Raw genomic sequence first — 19558 nt, 5'->3', positions numbered from 1 at the left:
CTTGCTGCTGTTCAGTTTATGTAGAAGTAACAGCAAGTGCTAGTAGAATCGCTTCAAGTAGGTCCTGGTGTGTACAGTGGAGTGGATGGGACCACTTTGGCTTAAAAGCTTGTCATATCTCACATCATACTTATTGGTGGGAGGAGCTGTTTTTTGCCTCAGTTTGGATCCTGCTGACCCTGTATCTTAAAATGGTTGAATGTCTGGGGGCATGGCTTCACTGGAAACTTCAAAGCGCTCCTGCGGGAGCGTTTTGAAGTGTGAGTGTGGTCGTGCTTGAGTACTGGGAGAGAGATCTCCCAGCGCTCCTGGTAATCTACCTCCACCCTGTTTTGTAGGGTCCCAGTAGTCACGCCATGGAGGGGGCTGTCCTTAAATCACAGACCGCATTAGAGGGTGGGTGGGTCCTTTATATGTGTTAGTATCAGTATTCCTAAGGTTGAATGTATTCCCAGGGATTTCAGCACATGACATCACCTTTAATGAAAGATTACTCCTTAATTCCCGGAGACTCCATGATGATCCTGGAGGGTGGGCAACCCTAAGTGTTATGATGGGGTGGATGGGCCTTGGGGGGAGGGGGGGGAAGCATCCATGTTTGGAAAGACCTGAGGAGAAAACAGGGCTCTGGGGTATCTGGGTGCTACGGGAGGGAGCGCTTGGTGGGGGAAATGGGGGGGGGTGCTCGGTGGTACGCGGGTGCTATGGGAGGGAGTGCTTGGGGGGGCAAAAGGGAAAGGGGGTGTATGTGCTCGGTAGGGTAGTGACTAGGGTGACCAGATGTCCCCATTTTATAGGGACAGTCCCAATTTTGGGGTCTCTTTCTTAGAGAGGCTCCTATGACCCCCCCGCCCCGAATTTTCAGAGTTGCTATCTGGGCACCCTAGCGGCGACCCTGGGCCTGCAGGCTGCCCGCTGCAGGGGAGCGGGGAACGTTAACTGGGGCTCGGGGGCCAGGGGCAAGTGGGGGTGGGAAGCGGCCCCCAGGCCCTGTAGGGGAGAGGGGCGGAGGCTGAGTCTCCGGCACGGAGGAGATGGGGGTGGGGATGGTGCTCGGGGCAGCCTTGTGGCGGGAGTGGGGGCAGGGCGGTGCTTGGGCCCCTGCCCCCCCCCCGGCTGTGTCCACGGGCCCCTTTACCAAGATGGCGACTGGTTCTCTCTCCCCCCCGCGACCGCGGGCCCCGTGTGGCGGCGGCGCCGCCCTGGCGGCTGGAGGACCCCGCCCTCTGCGGGAGGGGAAAGGCCGCGGCCTGCGCCCAGGCCGCTGGGGTCGGGGGGGGTGGGGGGGAACATGGCGGCAGCCGTCGGCGCTGAGAGCGGTTGAGGGGGAGGGATCCGGGCCCGGCCGCGGCGGCGACACCGCCCCTCGCTCGGCCCCGCCCCGCCGGGAGGGAGGGAGACGGAGCCCGAGCCCCGCAGCCGAGCCCAGCAGCCGGAGCAGGGGGCCCCGGGCGCCCAGGACCCCACAGCGGGAGCCGGGGCCCCAGCAGCAGCAGCGGCAGCCGGAGCCCCTCGGGGCCGCCCCCTTCCGTGTGGCCGGCGGAGCCGCTGTCGCACCCCCGTGAGCTCCGCTGGGGGCAGGCCGGAGGCGGCGGCAGGTGAGCGGAGCTCGCAGCCCGGCCGGACTGCAGCTGTCAGGGGGCCGGGCAGAGGGGAGGGGCGGCGGAGGCGGCGGCGCCCCATTGCCCCCCGCCTGGGACGGGTCACAGCGGGTGTGTGGGTGTGTGGTGGGGGGGCTCTGGGGTACTGCTGGGGGCAGAGCAGGTCCAGTGAGGGGCACCCTAGAGCAGTGCACCGGGGGAGGGGTGTGTGTGTGTGCAGGGGGGCCCCAGGCTGGGTAGGGGGCGGGCCCGACGTGAACTGGGGAGCAGCGTCCTCTGGAGGACCCCCCAGTGCTCCCCCCGCGGCGCGGAGGAGGCGGGGATCTAGGGCACTGGGGGGGCCCTAGACGAGGGGGCGGGGTGGGGTATTTTCTCCCCCCCCCCTTGTGCTGTGGGGCTCGGGAGGAGCGGAGCACTCGGGCTAGGGGCACGGACAGGGTGAGCAAATGCGGGGCGAGTGGCGGGGGCATGCGGTGGGGCTGATACTTTGGGCCCCCTCCCCTTCAGCCGTGCGTCAGGGTAAGGAGGGGAAACCACCAGGCAAACCCACCCTCCGTGGTCTGGGCTGGGCCGGGGGGAAACTGAAGCTGTCATGGTGCTAGAAAGTAGCAAATGGGTGTGTGCGGGAGGCAGGGGAGGAAAAGGGGGATGGGAAGGGGGGTGTTCAGTATTTTGAAGTTGTCCTGGACGCTGGTGAGGAGCTGAGCATTCTCCCCATAGACAACTCCTATTCTAAGGGGTATTTTGGCCTTTTTTTGCAGGTTTCTGGGCTGTATTGTGTGCCGTGCCATTCTTCTTTGAGGGGGGTGGCTGTAGGGGTAACGTGAAAGAAATGTCTGTTGGTTTGGGGATAAGGGGGTTTGGGGGGTGGGAGGGTGCAGCACGTTTTGGCTCTTGCACAGCAGCAGTGCGGGGAAGGGGATGGGTGACAGTCGAAGCTGATTAAATCAGGGCTCTTCGTTTCTGAACTAGTTTGTGCGTTTGTTAAGAAATTGATTTGAAAAGTAAGGAAGCAGGGTTTTTTCCTTCTAGCGTCCCTGTGAGGGAGGAATTGGAACTATATGGAGTGACTTTGTCTTGGTTCTGCAAACATGGCTGAAGGGGAGGGAATGGGGGTTGTTGATGGGGTGAAGCTGCGCACAAATGGGGGTGGTGGTGGTGGTCACACAGCAACAGGGAGCTGCTGAAACGTCTGTTGCAGGGACAGCGGGCTGGGGGAGGGGAAGACACTTCATTTTGTTGCCTTTTAAATGACAGCTCTTTGTTTGTTTGCATCTTCTGATCAGTTACATTATTACACCAGCACCATTGAATTAGGTTGCGCACATTAATTTTTACATGTAAAATTTCTAAGAGGAAAAACAAGTAATATATTAATGTGGTTTCTTGGTTAAAGGAAATGAAGATGGTAATGTGGTATCAAGTAGCTTTCAGTGTAATTTGAGCTGAGAAGATGGCTCAGTCATTATGCATTTTGTTTGGAAAAACAGCCAGCAGTCTGAGTAAAAGATGTGTATGGTGCTTACTGCTGTTCTGAAGTGTGTGGGGAGATTGTTTGATTTTTTTTCTGCTTTTTTTCCTCGGTCAGCAGCTGAATTGTTGCCCTAAATTTTGTAGGTTTCTGTCCTAGAAACATGGACTAGAAGCAGCAGCAGATTGTGGATAATTCTTAAGTTGGGGGTGTGTGTAAGTGGCAACCCAGGAGTACCAGTTGGAACTAAGGGGGTTATAGCTAGTAGAATATGACATTTAGTTATATAGAAGCAGTGGCTGAGAGGCAATTTTCTTCCAGTGTAGGCGGCTCTAGACACTAAAATCCCTGGTTTCTTAGGTGCATGTTGACCTTTCAATAGCTGAGAATTGGGTTGCCATTATGTTGTTGTTGTATGTTTGATATTTTCATGATTGTATTGCATTATACTACAATGCAACAAGGGGGTGGTTTGTGACCTAAAGTGCTAGAGAGTTGGTATGTAAAAGTTTACTCAACATGTAGTGGATGTTAACTCTACAGACCCAGATATGGCATAACCAAAAAGGGGGACACAGCAAAGAGCAAGGCAGAGCTGAAAACTCTTAATAATGTAGGTGTTTAGCATGTGCTGTTCTTAAGATCTTGCATTCCTTATGTTCATAGTTTACACTTATATACGTGACCTGGCTTATGCGGGGTTGCAGGAAATGTGAATCTCAAAAGTGGTACACCTGATGAAGTACAGATGAGTAGTGTGTTAGTGGATTTAAACAAAAAATGAGGTTTACTGTTTACTTTTCCAGGGGTGTACTATCCTATTCCAATTCAGAGGCTGTAGTATTTTCAGCTTGCCACAATCTTATGGGAAAGTTTAAATGTTCTAAAATGTTAAGTTACTTTGTGCCTATGACAGCTCTTTATATAGCGGAAAAAGCAAAAACTGTTACATACAGTTTCTCCAGTTTGTTTAAGCCCCTTGAACAGCAACAGGGAGAGAAATAGGAAAAGGTGATTGTAAATCGACAAAGTTGCGGAGGGTCTCAAACTGATATAGTATCTGAAACTACATTTAACTGAGTTTTTGAAAATGCTTGGTGTTCAAGTTGTCCCTTCTAAAGCAAACACCTACTGATGCTAGACAACAATAGTAACTTCAGCAATATTATACCTGTCTCAGAGCCTGTGGGCATGATTGAAATGATATGATCTTACCTGGTTTGCTCAAGTTAAGTATTTATTGTCTAGAAATATGCTGCTGTCATGTTGTTTAGCAGCATGATTCCTTGCTTTCAAAACAAATGCACTTCACAAGAAACCACGTTGGGTTAGAGTAGTACTAATTAAGACCTTTATTTTTTAGTCATTAGTTTGATTTAGAGATGGTGTTAGGCTGTTGGTTTTCCCCCATAACTTGCCCTCTGCTGTGAACACTGTAAGAGAAAAATTCACAACTGTATGACTAATTCACGTAATTAGTCATGCAACTTCCATTGTAGAATTATTGGCATAGAAATACTATCATTTTATGTTCTAATACTGCATTGTCTTGTTTTAGAAACATATGTGCCCATTGCTGAGACTTCAGTCTCTTAACATCATTTATATGTGATACATCTATAAATGTTTGAAATCTTTAGGATCATTAGATTTCCTTAACTTTTTATAAACATTTTTATAATGAGCAGATTTGCTGGAGATCAACACCTTGTGGGCTACTAATCCAAGAGAGTTAATTTGCATGTGACCTATGAGGATTGTCAGAAGTTAGGGTGTGAGCGTTGTAACTAAAAATATCCTCTCTTGCATAAGCAATTTGCCAGTTGAAGAACATTAATTTAATTTATTTTTTGTGTAAGCAAACTACTTATATTGCAAGTTTTGCTTGGTTCCTCATTTCCTTGAAGCAGTGATGCTTATCTCTTTTATCAAAGGGAGGGAATAAAAAATAGTTTTTAAAGTTACATTGAAATCTGTTTTTAAAAGAGAAACAGGGAAAACTCAGAGAAACAGGTAAAAGTTAAATCAAGCCTGCCCAAAAGGGCAAATACAGCCCAGAGTCTACTACATCCTGTAGCTACCGATGCCATATAACAAAGGCTAATTGTTGACAAATTCAATCAAGCATTTAATATTGGTTTATTTAGAAACTAGTTCAAACAGACAATTGTAGATAACCATAATACTTAAGGCCTGGTCTAAATGGTTGAAATGGTGCAACTTTGCTTGGCACTATTCTTGTATCTGTTTAAACCTGGCTCTTAAGCAGATTCAAGAGTAGTGCCATGCAAAGTTGCATCAGTTTAACATAACATCCCTCGTTAAATAGGCATACCTTCTGTGTAGACAAGCTTTAAAGTGCTTTGAGGACTCTGGGGACTGCCCTAAACACAAAATTGCATCAGTTTAACTAAAAATGTGATTTTTTTTTGAAATAGCTTTAGTTAAGACAATACATCTTGGTGTGTGGACACTTTAAATCCGTTTAAACTTGCTTATTGGTTTAGCTTGCCCCTGTAAACAAATAGAAGCAAGGTAAACTGACAGCCAGTTTTAAATTAATGTGTCCCCACAGAGGGATTTGCCCTGATTTAACTAAACCTATACAAGTTTGTGTGTAGACAAAGGAAAGGTGTTATAGAAATGCAAAATAGTTCAATGAATATACAAATGAGCAGTGTCACTTGAACTTTCCTGGCAAGTAAGCTGTACGAGCCTCAATTGCAAAATATGGGCAGTGCCTATGATGAAGCTAAGACAACTTCTAAAATAAAACTGGGGCAGGTTCTGCCCTCAGATGTGTATGTAATTTTTCCTGCAGCAGGTTCTGCCCTCAGATGTATGTGTAATTTTCCCCCAGAGGCACAAAGACATTTAAATGTTTAAAGCTCTGTCTTAAAAAGACAGATTCGAGGAGATGCAAAATCAAGGCTGACCCTCTGTCTAACTTTTTGGGGGAAACAAATGTTTAACTTGTTTAGTTTTGTTCTATGAAATCTAAGTGTCATGAAAGATACCTATAAAACAGGCTGCTTAACTAAGAACAGGATCTCTTAAACTGGATCACCTTTTTCAGTTTTTTATTGTATGCTTAAAATTGATCAGGATATTACATGAATTAGCTGATATGGAAAAGGGGGTGGGGGAGAAGAAACGAGCCTTGCACCTGTTCTGTGTGTTCATGATGTCTTGAATAAGGAACTTTTGATTTTTAAAAACGAAAACAAAATTCAGGTCTTGGGTACGTTTTTGGGTCAGAGGTTCAGGGTACTCTGGCTTGGAGCTCTATGAATGGAGAATGATGACGTATCAAGAGACTTAAAGCTTAGCAGTTGAGAGGGAAAAGGATTTTTATTTTTGTGTTCACTTTTTTCATATATATTTAACTCCGAGACTTGGGAGAAAAGTTGCTAATTGAAGCATTGAACCTCTAAACTTTTCAGTCTTCTATGTATAAAGCTGAACCAACCTGACTTAAAAAAGCCTTTGCAGGATCTACAACAAAACCTCTAAAGTATCTGGAATCATTAATTTTTATAGTTGCATTATTTTTAAAATAATGCAATTCTCCCTCACCCCTCCTAAAGCTTCCTTTTCATTCCTAAACGGAGACTTTGCGTACAATTTCTAACAGAACACATTTCAAGTTGAGTTAAATACCTGAAAGTAGTGGTTTTAATGGTAATGGAAATGACTAATCAGAATAGTTTTTTGACACTTGTTTGTGACTAGTTTAAATTTCAAATCAGATTGGAAAAATTGTGGGTGAATTTATGTTAATGAAAATCAAGAACTTTACAGCATTAGCTAGAGTAGGACCTACTACCCAGTTTTAATCTCTTCTGTTTTATTCCTTAATTCTGACCCCTGCTACTCTAGTACTGCATCTTCTCTCCTGCTCTGCCAATGCACGTCAGTGCTGACTTCTGTTTCAGTGGTGACCCTTTCTTGAGCAGAGACTCCTAATCAAATGGTTTTGGGAGGTTATTTATGATGTGAACCAATATCCACTAGTGTGCATAGGATGAGTGCACTAACCTCATTTTCACTAAAGACCCAGTTGATTCAAAGGTGAAAAGCAAACACAAGTACTGTTTAATTTCAAAGCACGTTGTGTTCGGATTCAAGGAATGACAGCTGGTCACTCTGGAACCATTTATACCAAATAGGTCATACAATATTCTTGCTTGCATGTGTAAGTGCAAATTTAATAGTAAAATGCTGGGTATAGAATATTGTTAAGAATATGAAACCTGAGCATTTACAGTATGCTCATATCTGAACTTACTGTACAGTTGTGCATCAAGTCCAAATGTACATTAAAAGTGTGAAGCCTGACTCAGTACTGTGTTTAGTATTTGGAATTTCTTGGAATAGATTTCACTTGTAAAGCATCTTTGCACATGTCTCCAAATGACATGTTAAGAATATTGTTATACGGAAAACAAGTGTGAGCCACTTATTTAAAAAAAAAAAAAATAAAAAATGCAGGTATAACAATTATACTTCACAGGCCTCAGTCTGTGCTCTTTCTTGCTGACTCATTTTTAATGGGAATAAGGGTTTAATTAGTTCTCCCTTTGCTAGCATGTACATAAATAACGGGTTTTGTGTAAACTAAAAGCATAAACAATGTACATTTCAGAATAGCCTCAATATTTTTACTGTTCTACAAGTTCCAGGTAGTCCTTAGACTACGTTCTGTTTACTTTCTTCCAGTATACTTTATAAGAAAAAAGGCCCTCTTTGAAAGAGATCAATTAAAAACTTTTTTGGGTGCCTAAAGTTACACATCAGATCCATAGTTCAACACTAATTGGCCTGGCTTTCGGAAGTGTAGAGCATCTAGTGAATTCAGTGGGAGCTGCGGGTGCTCGGTCCCTCTGAAAACTGGGCCACTTTGTTACTCCTTAACTCTAGGCTCCCAGATTTTACAGTCTTGTCTTAAGGTTATAATGGTGGTAATACCTTACAAAACCTAATATGAATAAGTGTTTTTAAAATGTCACTGAAACCAGTGTTTTGTCTGGGTTTATACATTCTTTTGCAGTATTGGAAATGTAAACACAACTGCATAGTACTGTAATGCATGGGGAACTGTACATGGAAAGTAAAACTGAGCAGTCTGATTTCACTTTTCAAAATGAGTGAAGTTTAAAAAAGTAAACTAAACCAATGTTTCCCACACTTCTGACTAAGGCAACCCACTAAATGCATTTTGTCCCTTTCTGAGAACACCCCTTTACCCCTGTTTTCCCTCTCCTCTCGCCTTCTCAGTTGTCCTGCCCCTCCTGCAGCCCCAGCTGGTTCCTTTCTCTATGGCTGGGGAGTGTTGCCAACTCTCCCGGATTGTCCTGGAGTCTCCAGGAATTAAAGATTAATCTTTAATGAAAGAATGTCATGTGATGAAACCTCCAGCAGTACGTCCAACCAAAATTGGCAACCCTATGGCTGGGCCGGGCTGCGATCGCTGTCAGGCAGCTGATTGTTGGCCGGCCGGCCGGCCAGCCACGGCTGCTTCCTCTGGGCTGCTGCTGCTACCTGGACCTTGCTTCCTGTGCCACTGCATGCTGCCCAGGGGAAAGTGAGAGCGGGATCTGGGTTGGCGGCAGCAGCACAGAGGAAGTGGCTGGAGCCAGAGGGAGGGCAGTCGGCCACCTCCTCGTGCCCCAGGGGCACTTCCTCTGTGATGCTGCTGCTGCCTGGATCCCACTGCCTGCTGGGCTAGGGGAAGTGAGAGCATGGATGGTAGGGTAGGGGAATGTCTCTGGGCACCTGTGGGGTGGGGCAGATCATTGACTGTCCGCTCGCTGACTCTGGCCACTCCCTCTCTGCTGCTGCTGCTTGGAACTCTCCCCCCATACCGCTGCCTACTGCCCAAGAAAAGTGAGACGCTGGGGGTGGGGTGAGGGGTGTGACCCACCCAGACCCCTCCCTGGATCTACTGTTTGGGGAACACAGAACTAAGCTGCCCAGATCAGAAAAAGTAACACAACCTATTTTCTGTTTTGTTCTACAGCCTAAGATGTTAACTTAAATTCCTTTTAATGCTGCTAAGAGTAAACTCTTAAAATAAAGCAAAGTGCAGTACATCTAAGTAACAAATTCTGACATCAAGGGAAGTCTGGACCAAATTCTGCTTGTGTTACTCGCTTGAGTAGTCTTGCTTCTTAGTCCTGTTGGCTTTGTGGTTATGGTGGACAGGATTTGCTCTACTGTCGTTAACTTCATAGGTATTGCAGGGGTATAGATCTGTGTTGGTGACAAGTACCATAATGCATGGATATAATGTGCCCTCAAGTGTCAATTTCTTTATATTATCCTGTAACAGTCTTCAGTATTATAAGGGGAGCTGGTAGTGATCCTGTACTTAGGTTCCCTAAGTCTTCTCCTTATAATCTTGGAGAAGCTTTAATGCCTCCATTGTTTGCACCAGGGTAATCCTGTCAAGGTAGAAAGGTGCTTTTTCTTTGTATTGTGAAATTCTATTCAGAATTAACTAAATTGTAAAATGTTAAAAATCGCTATTTCCGTTCTCTCAGGGCTTATCTAAAGTAGTAACAACTTTGTATGTAACTTGTGTATGTAATATACCAGTATAGTGAAAGTGGTACACTTCCCTCCCCCACCCCGCCCACTCCTTGTCTGCACTAGGAAAAAGGTGTGTTCTCAACTTGTTATCTCATATGAAAACTACAAACTGGCTTGTCTTCACTATGATTTTAACTTGAGTTAAACAAGTTAAGGCAAATCCTACAATCCCCGTAGTCTTTATCTCACCCTGCTATGGGGGAGCCTGTGGTTTATCTTGGCATGCTAACTTGTGTGAATACTACAGGCTGCCCATTGGACTAGGTTTTTAACTCAAATTAGTACACTTTTTTTCCTAATAAAGGCACGCACCTAATGTGGACAGAGTTATATTCCTGCATGGGAATACCATTATATCAGTGTAATATGAACAAACAGAGAAACGCTATTGTGTTATGTGTAAGGCCTTGCTTTGCTGTACTAACCCACCTCCCTTTCCTTTCTCATCCCCTCCGGAAGCTATATCAGGCGGCAATTATCTAGGTTGCAAAGTCAAGAACTGAAAAGTCAGGAAATGCTAGATTTAGGGATGCCCATGCAACTGTTGTTAGTTTTTAATTACATAGTATTTTTTCCATGGAACCCCTGCCACATTCCGTGTACAGGTTGGTAAGCAAGAGGGCCGGATTAAGGTTGCACAGACAGCTGTAAATCTGCCATTTCATAATTTTTGTGTGCTTGATGTTGCAACCTAGATAATATTCTTTTAACATAGTTTTTTGTAATATGTATATGCCTTTCTGTGGTGCTTATTGTGATATTATTTGAACACCTGACCTATATTAAACTGTTCATAATACCTTGGGCATAAGCAAGAACACTCTTATTTTTCAAATGGGGGACATTGGCACAGAAGTTGAGTGACTTGCCGATGTAGCAGGGTTTTCTGTCCAAGGAGAAAAGGCACTTGACAAACTAAAATATTCTCAAGTGCTCAGTGCATGACTAGAACACTTGTGATCAGAGAGGCTGATTTGTTACATTGGTGCAACTCATCATGAATTTGCCAGCGTACCTTGAGAGTTAGATCAAGAAGGGACCCATCATCATTGGCAGTTGACTCTTCTGCATCAGGGATGTGTTGGTGCTTATGGATTTATGATTGGCACCTGATCGCTCTTATTCTGCAGACCAACGCTACTTCTCATTGTGATGTCTACATTTTTTTTATACATAAAACATAAACGTGCATAGCACTCTAACTGTGGGGGAGAACTCAGGCTTGAAAAATCATTGTTACTGCTGTAGAACATGCCACTGCAGAGATGCTGGATAGTCTTCCAATTCTGTTTGAGTCTTTATCTTAAAATCAATTTTAAAAGCATGTTTAATTGTTCAAATACTTTGAAAGGGGGATTTATATCCCTGATACTGACATAGACGTGTATGCTTAGGCTTGGAAGGATTAGGTTTTTTTATCAATGGTCAAAATTAACAGATAGGCAAAGTAAGAAAATTGCTGCTTGAGAGATTAGAATCCCATGTGAATGTGTATAAAATGTGTTATAATGCTGGAGTTAAATGATTATAATTTCCTGCAACTGTGAAAGTTTAAATCAATGATTGAAAAAAATGCTTGAAAATAAATAAACTTGATATTATCCATTGAAGTTATAAAAATAAAATAAAATTCTGACAAGCCTGTGTATATTGTCATTAGGCCTTTCCACATGCAATGGGTAAGTTAAAAAGAAACAAATCCAAGCTTTTAAAGACATCTAAAGGTTATTTTGTCCATTTTCCATGCGTTTTAAAAGCTATACGTAATAAAATCTTGATCTAACTAGATTCTTTAGAATAGAAAATAATCTTGCTAGTCGGGAAATATTTTCTTCCTCTCATCTGTCCATTAGGCTGGGTGCGAATTGTGTATTACTAAAGCTACCAGAGGCTGTTGAAATTATCAGTTGTTGTCAACCTTACTCTATAAGGACCGGCCCTCTAGATCCACCCCAGAAATTCTGCCACGCAACAAGTATAGGTTGGCAGTTAGAACGTTTTCCTGTTGAAATAAGTGCTTCTCTATCCAAGGATCTCAAAGCACTGTACTAAATATTAATATAATAAACCTCACCACATATCTGAGAGGTAGGTAAGTATTCCCATTTCACATATGCACGTAGACTTACATAGGGTTGGTCCACACTGGTACATTGGTATAGCTTTGTCCTTTGGGGGTATGAAAAATCCTCACCCCTGAGAGACGTAGCTATTCTGACCTAACCCCCAGTATAGACAGCACTAGGAATCCTTCTGTCGATGGGTGGGTTACCTACGCCAACGAGAGAACACTTCCTGTTGCCATAGATAGCTACTATACTGAAGCTCTATAGCGGTGAAGCTACAGTGCTGCATCTGTGCCACTGTGGCGGTTTAAGCACAGACATACCCTAAATGTCACACAGGAAATCTTTACAGATGGGCTGATGGAGCTCAGGTCTCCCGACTTAAGGCATGGCTACACTACAGCAGCACAGCTATGGCCTTGCAGCTGTGCTGCTATAGTGTAAACCAGAGGTTCTCAAACCAGTGGTCCGCGAGCTCCATTCAGGTGGTGTGCAGATAGTTCCCTCTAAGGTGTGCACTTGGGCAGCCACACACAAGAGAACGAATGGCCACCCACCTAACGTGTGGAGCCGCACAGGCTTGGCTCCACAAATTAGGTGCTTGGACTCTGGAGAAGAGACACATGTAAGGTGAGGTGGTGGTCTTGGGAGGAACAGGGGGTAGGTGGGAGCGCGCAGTGGGGTGAGAAGAGAGGGTGGGGGGAGTTTGGGATGTGCAGGGCTGCGGTGGCCAGAGACGGCGGTTACTTTCCCTAGCTCCAGGGCTGCGGCTGCCAGGGAGAGATGGCCCTCCTTCCCAGCCTCGGCTCTGTGGCTGCTGTGGCTATGGAGAGACCTCGCCTCTTTCCCAGCCCCAGCTCGGGGGCTGCTGAGGTGGGGGAGAGAGGGAGAGACCCCCTCCTTCCCAGCCCCAGCTTGGGGGCTGCTGTGGTGTGGGAGAGAAGGCACATCCATCGCATTAGAAAGGTAAGACTACTGATATTAAAATATGAGTTGTGTGCTTTTATTTGTAGAACAAAAAAAATAATTATTAAGGGTTTTTTTTTTTTAATATTTAGAGCTTTTTATCCAAAGCGCTTTACAATAGTTAGCTAACGGTACAAACAACACTTGGAAAGATCATTAAGTGGTCCGCTGAGATCCTCAGCAATTTTCAGGTGGTCTGCGGGGAAAAAAAAAAGTTTGAGAATCACTGGTGTAGAACCTTCCTCCATTGACAGAAAGGGTTTTTCTGTTGATGTAGGTAATCCATCTCTCCAACAGGTAGTAGCTAGGTCAATGGAAAAATTCTTCTGTTGACCTAGCTTCATCTACCGTAGGGGTTGGTTGACCTAACTGTAATCACACAGGGCATGAAATTTTTCACGTCTCTAGTTTTAGGTGTAGAGCAGGCCTCAGTCCTGCACTCTAATCGCTTGTATAGTTGCACTTATTTAATTCTTGAGCAGTTGGTCTACAGTGGTTAATGTATGGCACATGTTTATTGTAATTACAGCAATATAAACTTGATTTGTTTAGCAACAGAGTTCTTTGGATAAGCCTTCAAAAGTGCCAGGAATGGGAAACAAACACAACTTGACATGCCACTCTGTATCCTTGAGTATAGCGATAAGTGCCTATTTGGCATCCTGATAAGTGATTTGTAATGAGAACCACAAGGTTAAGGGAGTTCTCTCCTGACCCCCCCAAAAACCTGTTTCTGTTCAGTGCCATTGTGAACAATGGGGTCCCTGCCAATTCAGCAATTTAGAGAATTGTGCCTTGCTTCAAACTCTGGACTTAATCCACAGGTAGTTTCCAGCCTTCAAAAGACAGCAGGGCGGGTGAAGCATATTCCAGTACCCACAAGGATTTCTGCACAAGGGAGTAGTACTTGTGTTTCTAGAAGTGAAGAAATGGCTAACTGGAATTCTGTGCAAATGAAGAACGAATAGTTTTAAGGATCTTTCTGATGTGGGTAAGAGGAAGTTAGAATTCCCCACTGCTAAGCATATAAGAGGCCATTATATTTCTCCCTTGATGGAAGGTATTGAGTGGGCACAAAAATAGAAAGGACCATAATGAAAAAAGAATGTAAACATGAAAAGCAGAACAAGAGACAAAAGCAGTTTCTTTAATAGCCAAAAATAGTCGTCTTTTTTTTTTTTTTTTTTAAATGAGCACCGTAATAGCATCTTTGTGCCCTGATACGCAAAAGTCTGAAGATTCACTGTAAGCCAGAAAGGAACACTGTCTGCCATCTCTTGCACCTCTCCAGGCCCTTTTTAAATAAGCAGCATTGGATGCAGCTGGGCCAGTAAACTACATTTGCCTTCTTTTCATAAGACAGCAGAGATTGTTGTGTGCCTAGAGAGGGCGTAGCTGAATCCTCAACTCAGCAGTCACATCCAAATGGTAGTCTTTATTTAAGAGGATCAACATGTTGGAGGGGAATAAAATAGAAGCACTCAGTTACACTTGGGTGAAGAGACTGCAATGCTTGCTAAACAGGCTAGACTACTTAGCTACAAAGGTTAAATGCTGTTAGCTGTAACCTTTCATTGTCAGAGTCCATGTTTGAACCTTTTGCTCTTCCTTTTCAACAGTTAATGGCAGTTGCCAAAAGGGGGTTGTCTTTCTCTTCTCCCTGAAGGGAAGTTGACTTCTGAGAAGTGACTGTTTTTTAATATTGAAGCCAAACTTTGTTCATTCTAGTGCCATCTCCTATCCCACTCTAGTGTCTAACCTCTAAGGGCATGACCCCAAACCACATCTCTCTGGAGATGTTAGTTGTAGGCCCTTCTCTGTGAGCTGGGTGAACACGTTTTCAGTTCTTTATATACTTGAGCTCCTTGAACCTCAGCGCCATACATAAAAAACCTGCCATTTCTTTCAAAGAGACTTTAAAGGGAATTTGATAAGAATATATAGAAAATGAGCTCTCATTTTGTGAGGTAGCCTTTCATCACACGTGCACTTGAAACCTCTAAAGAAACAGTGCAATCTTTGTGGACGAGAAGTGCTGTGTAAGACATAGATATTATTTCCCAGGGGAGGCAAATCAGAATTAAATTTTTGGGATAAGTCTGGAATGTATATTTTGAAATGACAACAGGGTTACTACTGAACTGGTTATTAAGATGGAACAGGAGGAGGTACAAAATGACTTTAGTGAACACTTTCTCTCAGATTCAAGGAGTACTCCATTGTGATGCAGAGAGAAATGATCTGTGGACTACTGATTTGAATACAGGTCTGAGTCCTGATTCTGGCTTGGATATTGGCTCTCTTAGGCAAGTCACTTATCCTCATACTTGTTTTCCCTGTATCTAAAGTGGTGATAACGGATACTTCACATGGATGTTGAGACTAAACATAAATGCTAAGCATTAATAATGCTATTTAAAAGCACATAACTCTCCAATAAGGGGAGAAGAATAAATAACTGGTTTTTGTACTGTGGTAACTCTCATTGGGAACAACACACTGTCCGCATGTGGCTGTGAGAGAGCCGTCAGCGGATTTGGCAAAGATAGAATGCGTTGCTTCCTGCAGTAGATGCAACTGATTCATTTTTTCTGAAGAATAATCCTTCTAGCAAAAGACCATCTCTATTTCAAGAGTAGGCAAATAGGAATAGGCACCCCAAAGACATTTCAAAGCCTTTGCAGCAGCCTTGGAATATTCAGTATGTTCTATTCTGGCATGAAATTATAAATAAAGAGCTAATGGTCATGAGAGATCAGAAGCTAGTCTACATATACAATTTTGCTGGCTCAGTCTTTCATTTTAAATGCTTTGGACTTCCTCAGCAGGAGCCATTGCCTCTAATGTAGACTTGAGAAGGCATTTTTGGCTAGGGTCATGGGCTAACCTAAGTGTTTAATAATTTAATATCGATTATTTGTATTGCAGTAGTGACCAAGGACCCCAATCAGATCAAGTCCCCATTGTGCTAGTCACTGTACAAACACAGAACAGACAGTCCCTCTCCTGAGAGATTAGTCTGTCTTAAAAAAGGTACAACAGACAGGAGGAGCACAAGGAAATAATTAAATAAAAGTGGTCAATGTGAAAAGCAGTGGTCACTGTATACCAGCTGCCTAACCATTATCAAATTTTTTTGTAGGTGTCATGCTAGAATGTTCACCAAGCTATGGAAGGGGGTGGGAGGAGGAGAGAAGTATATTTGGAGAAACTCAAATTAGTATTATATAGAGGTATTAAAGGACAGTTCTAATAAACTATGATTACATGTGGGGAGGATGCATTTGAGATTAAATATGAAACTATTAAGGGGAGGTAGGACCCTACAAGGAATTAAAAGGGAGGTTAGTACAGTAGAATACCTTGGGAATGGAGGGTGTTCATAACTCTGAACAAAATGTTATGGTTCTTTCAAAAGTTTACAGTTAAACATTGACTTATACAGCTTTGAAATTTTACTACGCAGAAGAAAAATGCTGCTTTCAACTATCTTAATTTAAATGAAACAAGCACAGAAACAGTTTCCTTACCTTGTCAAATCTTTTTTTAAACTTTCCCTTATTTGTTTAGTAGTTTATGTTTAACACAGTACTGTACTGTACAATATTTGCTTTTTTTTGTCTCTGTTGCCTGATTGCGTACTTCCAGTTCCAAATGAGGTGCGTGGTTGACCGGTCAGTTCATGACTTTGAGGTTCTACTGTATGTTTCTTTTTGATGGGTAGGTAAGTGCAATACACTAAACAAAATTTAGCTTCCGTGTTACATATAGTCTTCAAATGAAATATGTAGAGAAATACTAAAATTTGTGAGGGACAAGCATCTGTCTTGGCATTACTTGTGTAACTTAATCCAAAGCCTAAATTAACAGTGCAACCTTAGCATTATATTACTTACTCAGAGTTGTTAGGGAGTGCCAGAGTTAAGGTTGATCATTCAGTCTTTACCCCCTTTCTGCATAAATGCCTTACACAGTCTAATTACAAAATTGCATATTTCTCAGAGACAGTTTAGTAACTTTATATACATGTAGTGTCTAGTGATATTTTTTCAGCTGTCTTCTTTATTAGAGATGTACTTATAGGGTGCTAACAAAATTTACCTCTTTGAGACAGTTATCTTTACAGTATAATACCATTGTATTTAGCACACTTTTTCAGAGAGACTAGAAAATAGTATAGTATCAATATTATATATTTCTTGTCTATCAGTCTCTTTTCTGCAGATATATCTAAATTGAATTATGAGCTATATCTTTCCATCTTTACTTGTTCTATGTCGTAAAAATAATTAAATTGAGATTGTTTTTAATATAAAAACTTGTATGGACCATCTGCTTATTTACTACAAGCTTGAACATGATCAATATCTTTCAAACTAAATGCAGCTTGACCCAAGTCATAAGTAAAAAAATTAATCCTGTAGTAAAGAAATGTATGTCATTCACCCTTTTCTAACATAAAAATATTAAATTTAAGAATCTGAATAAGTGAATGGTAAGCTATATAATTGCTTAAATGTTTATAGATATAGCATATTATCCTGGTTAGCAGAAAGGTACGAAATTGAGTGTACAGGCTATATTTAGTTGCAAATCAACATGTTTTGATGATGACCATCCAACAAGAATAAACCTTTCTTTAGGAAAATAACTAAATTACAAATGCAAAACAAGATTAAAATTGGTGATTTAAACCAAGGTTTCCTATTTGCTGATTTAAATTTTGATCAAAATCTGATTTAAATCAATCCACCCCGTTTCAAACTAACGTAAACTGGAGACTTTCAGAGACATAAAATGTTTGTCAGTGCTAAATATTTGGCTGAGTAAATAATTTCTATATATTGATAGTAAGAAGCAATAGAGGGAGAAGTAGTCGATATGGAAAGAGTTTACAGGTATAAAATAAACTGCTACATTTGCTAACACATAATATGTCCCACTATTACTATTAACTAGAACAGTGATCATAATAACTTTTTAGCCCAGTCCAGTGGTTCTCAAACTTTTATACTGGTGACCCCTTTCACACAGCAAGCCTCTGAATGCGACCTGCCCCCCCCCCCATAAATTAAAAACACTTTTTTAATATTTAAAACTATTATAAATGCTGGAGGCAAAGTGGGGCTTGAGGGTGGAGGCTGACAGCTTGTGGACCCCCCCCCCCGACATCATAACCTTGCGGCCCCCTGGGGGGTCACAACCCCCAGTTTGGGAACCCTTGGCTTAATGGTACATTAGTTTGCCTGGTGATGTCTATTAGAACCGGCATCCACCTACAGCCTGTCCTAATTATGTGGTGTAGATTCATGCCAAAGTGTGCTAAACATTTATATACTTATTAAAAAAACTACACTGCAATATAAATAATCTTTTAAAATGAAGGACTGAAGAGACAGGAAATGCTAGAATTAAGGTTGCCCATGCCACCCTAATTTTGTCCCTTTGGACAGTATTCACTGTGATACAATCTTTATTTACATGGTCATATTGTGTTTTTTACACACTGCCTGCACAGGACGGATGGTACTCAGGGAGCAAGGCAGTGGTTCAGTTTTGTGTCTTACCCTCATCATTCAATGTGTCTTTCCATGCCCAATTTCCTGTACCGCATCCACATGCTGCACTGAATATGGAATTAGCTGCCTCATTGTCTCTTCTGTGGCACTCACAGCTATAGTATTTGAGACTCACAAATACTAATGAACTTCTCTTTATAACCTCTGTGAGATATTTGAGTAGTAGTATGCCCATTTTATAGATGGGGAACTGAGGCCCTGGGACATCAAAGCCAAAATTTGCAAAGGATTAATTTTGGCCGCTCAACTCGGTTGACTTAGGAACCTGATTTTTCAGATTACTTCGCATTTTTCTTGCACTTCGTATGTTCAGAAGACTACAACAGCAGATTTTCCTAGGCCTTTATGAAGAGACAAAAATAAATTCCATTATATGCAACTCTTACAACCACACAAAATGCTAGAGCTCTTAAAAAACAAACAAAACCCTGAAAGACTATTTCTCCAGTTTGTCCAGATCATTTTGAATTTTAATTCTATCCTCCATAGCACTTGCAACCCCTCCCAGCTTGGTATCATCTGCAAACTTTATGAGTGTACTCTCTCTGCCATTATCTAAATCATTGATGAAGATATTGAACAGAACCGGACCCAGAACTGATCCCTGTGGGACCCCACTCATTATGTTTAGAGCAGGGGTTCTCAAACTTCATGGCACTGTGACCACTTTCTGACAACAAACATTACTACACAACCCCAGGAGTGGGGACCAAAGCCTGAGCCCCACTGTCCTGGGTGGGAGGGCTAAAGCCCAAGCCCCACTGCCCTGGGCGGGGAAGGGGGGCAAAGCTGAAGGGTTTTAGCCCCAGGCAGGAGACCTGTAACCTGAGCCCTGCCACCCAGTGCTAAAGCCCTCGGGCTTCGACTTCAGCCCTGGGCTGTGGGGCTCGGGCTTTGGCTTTGGCCCCAAGAACTCTAAGTCAGCCCTGGTGACCCCATTAAAATGGGGTCGCAATCCACTTTGGGGTCCTGACCCACAGTTTGAGAACCGCTGGTTTAGAGGAGTACTTTAGCTATTCTTATTCTGAGTGATTATTAGCTCTATATTATGCTTACTGGAGTTATAAAACTCATTTTTTAATTCTGCTGAATTTTTTGTTCACTTATGTCGTCCAGTTTGTTTTTAGTTCAATTTATTTACCTATTTTTTCTTGTCTGTATTGTCACAGAAGCATGAGTTTCAGCCAGGGAGGGGTGAGGAACTGGAGGAGGATCCAGGGATCTGGTAATTTTTCAGGAAACCCTGCTCCTCTTAGTATCATGCTTGTACCCAAGAATGGTGAT

General features: G+C 42.9%; 1 protein-coding gene across 20 annotated transcripts in view; it reads left to right on the top strand.

The window, feature by feature from the left end:
* The first annotated feature begins 1319 nt into the window (after positions 1-1319).
* Positions 1320-19558, top strand: part of NCOA1 (nuclear receptor coactivator 1) — a 353482-nt gene continuing 335243 nt past the window's right edge. For 11 of the 20 annotated variants that reach the window (XM_037893807.2, XM_037893795.2, XM_037893802.2 and 8 more), the window contains exon 1: positions 1320-1598. The gene's annotated coding sequence lies outside the window, so the exon portion shown is untranslated. The remainder of the gene's footprint in view (positions 1599-19558) is intronic. The other 9 variants (XM_043542067.1, XM_037893812.2, XM_043542066.1 and 6 more) reach the window with 2 other exon arrangements.

The sequence above is a fragment of the Chelonia mydas genome, chromosome 3, assembly GCF_015237465.2.
Source record: "Chelonia mydas isolate rCheMyd1 chromosome 3, rCheMyd1.pri.v2, whole genome shotgun sequence".
Taxonomy (NCBI): domain Eukaryota; kingdom Metazoa; phylum Chordata; order Testudines; family Cheloniidae; genus Chelonia; species Chelonia mydas.
The sequence above is the reverse complement of the archived record's forward strand: the minus strand, read 5'-3'. Positions and strand labels throughout refer to the sequence as shown.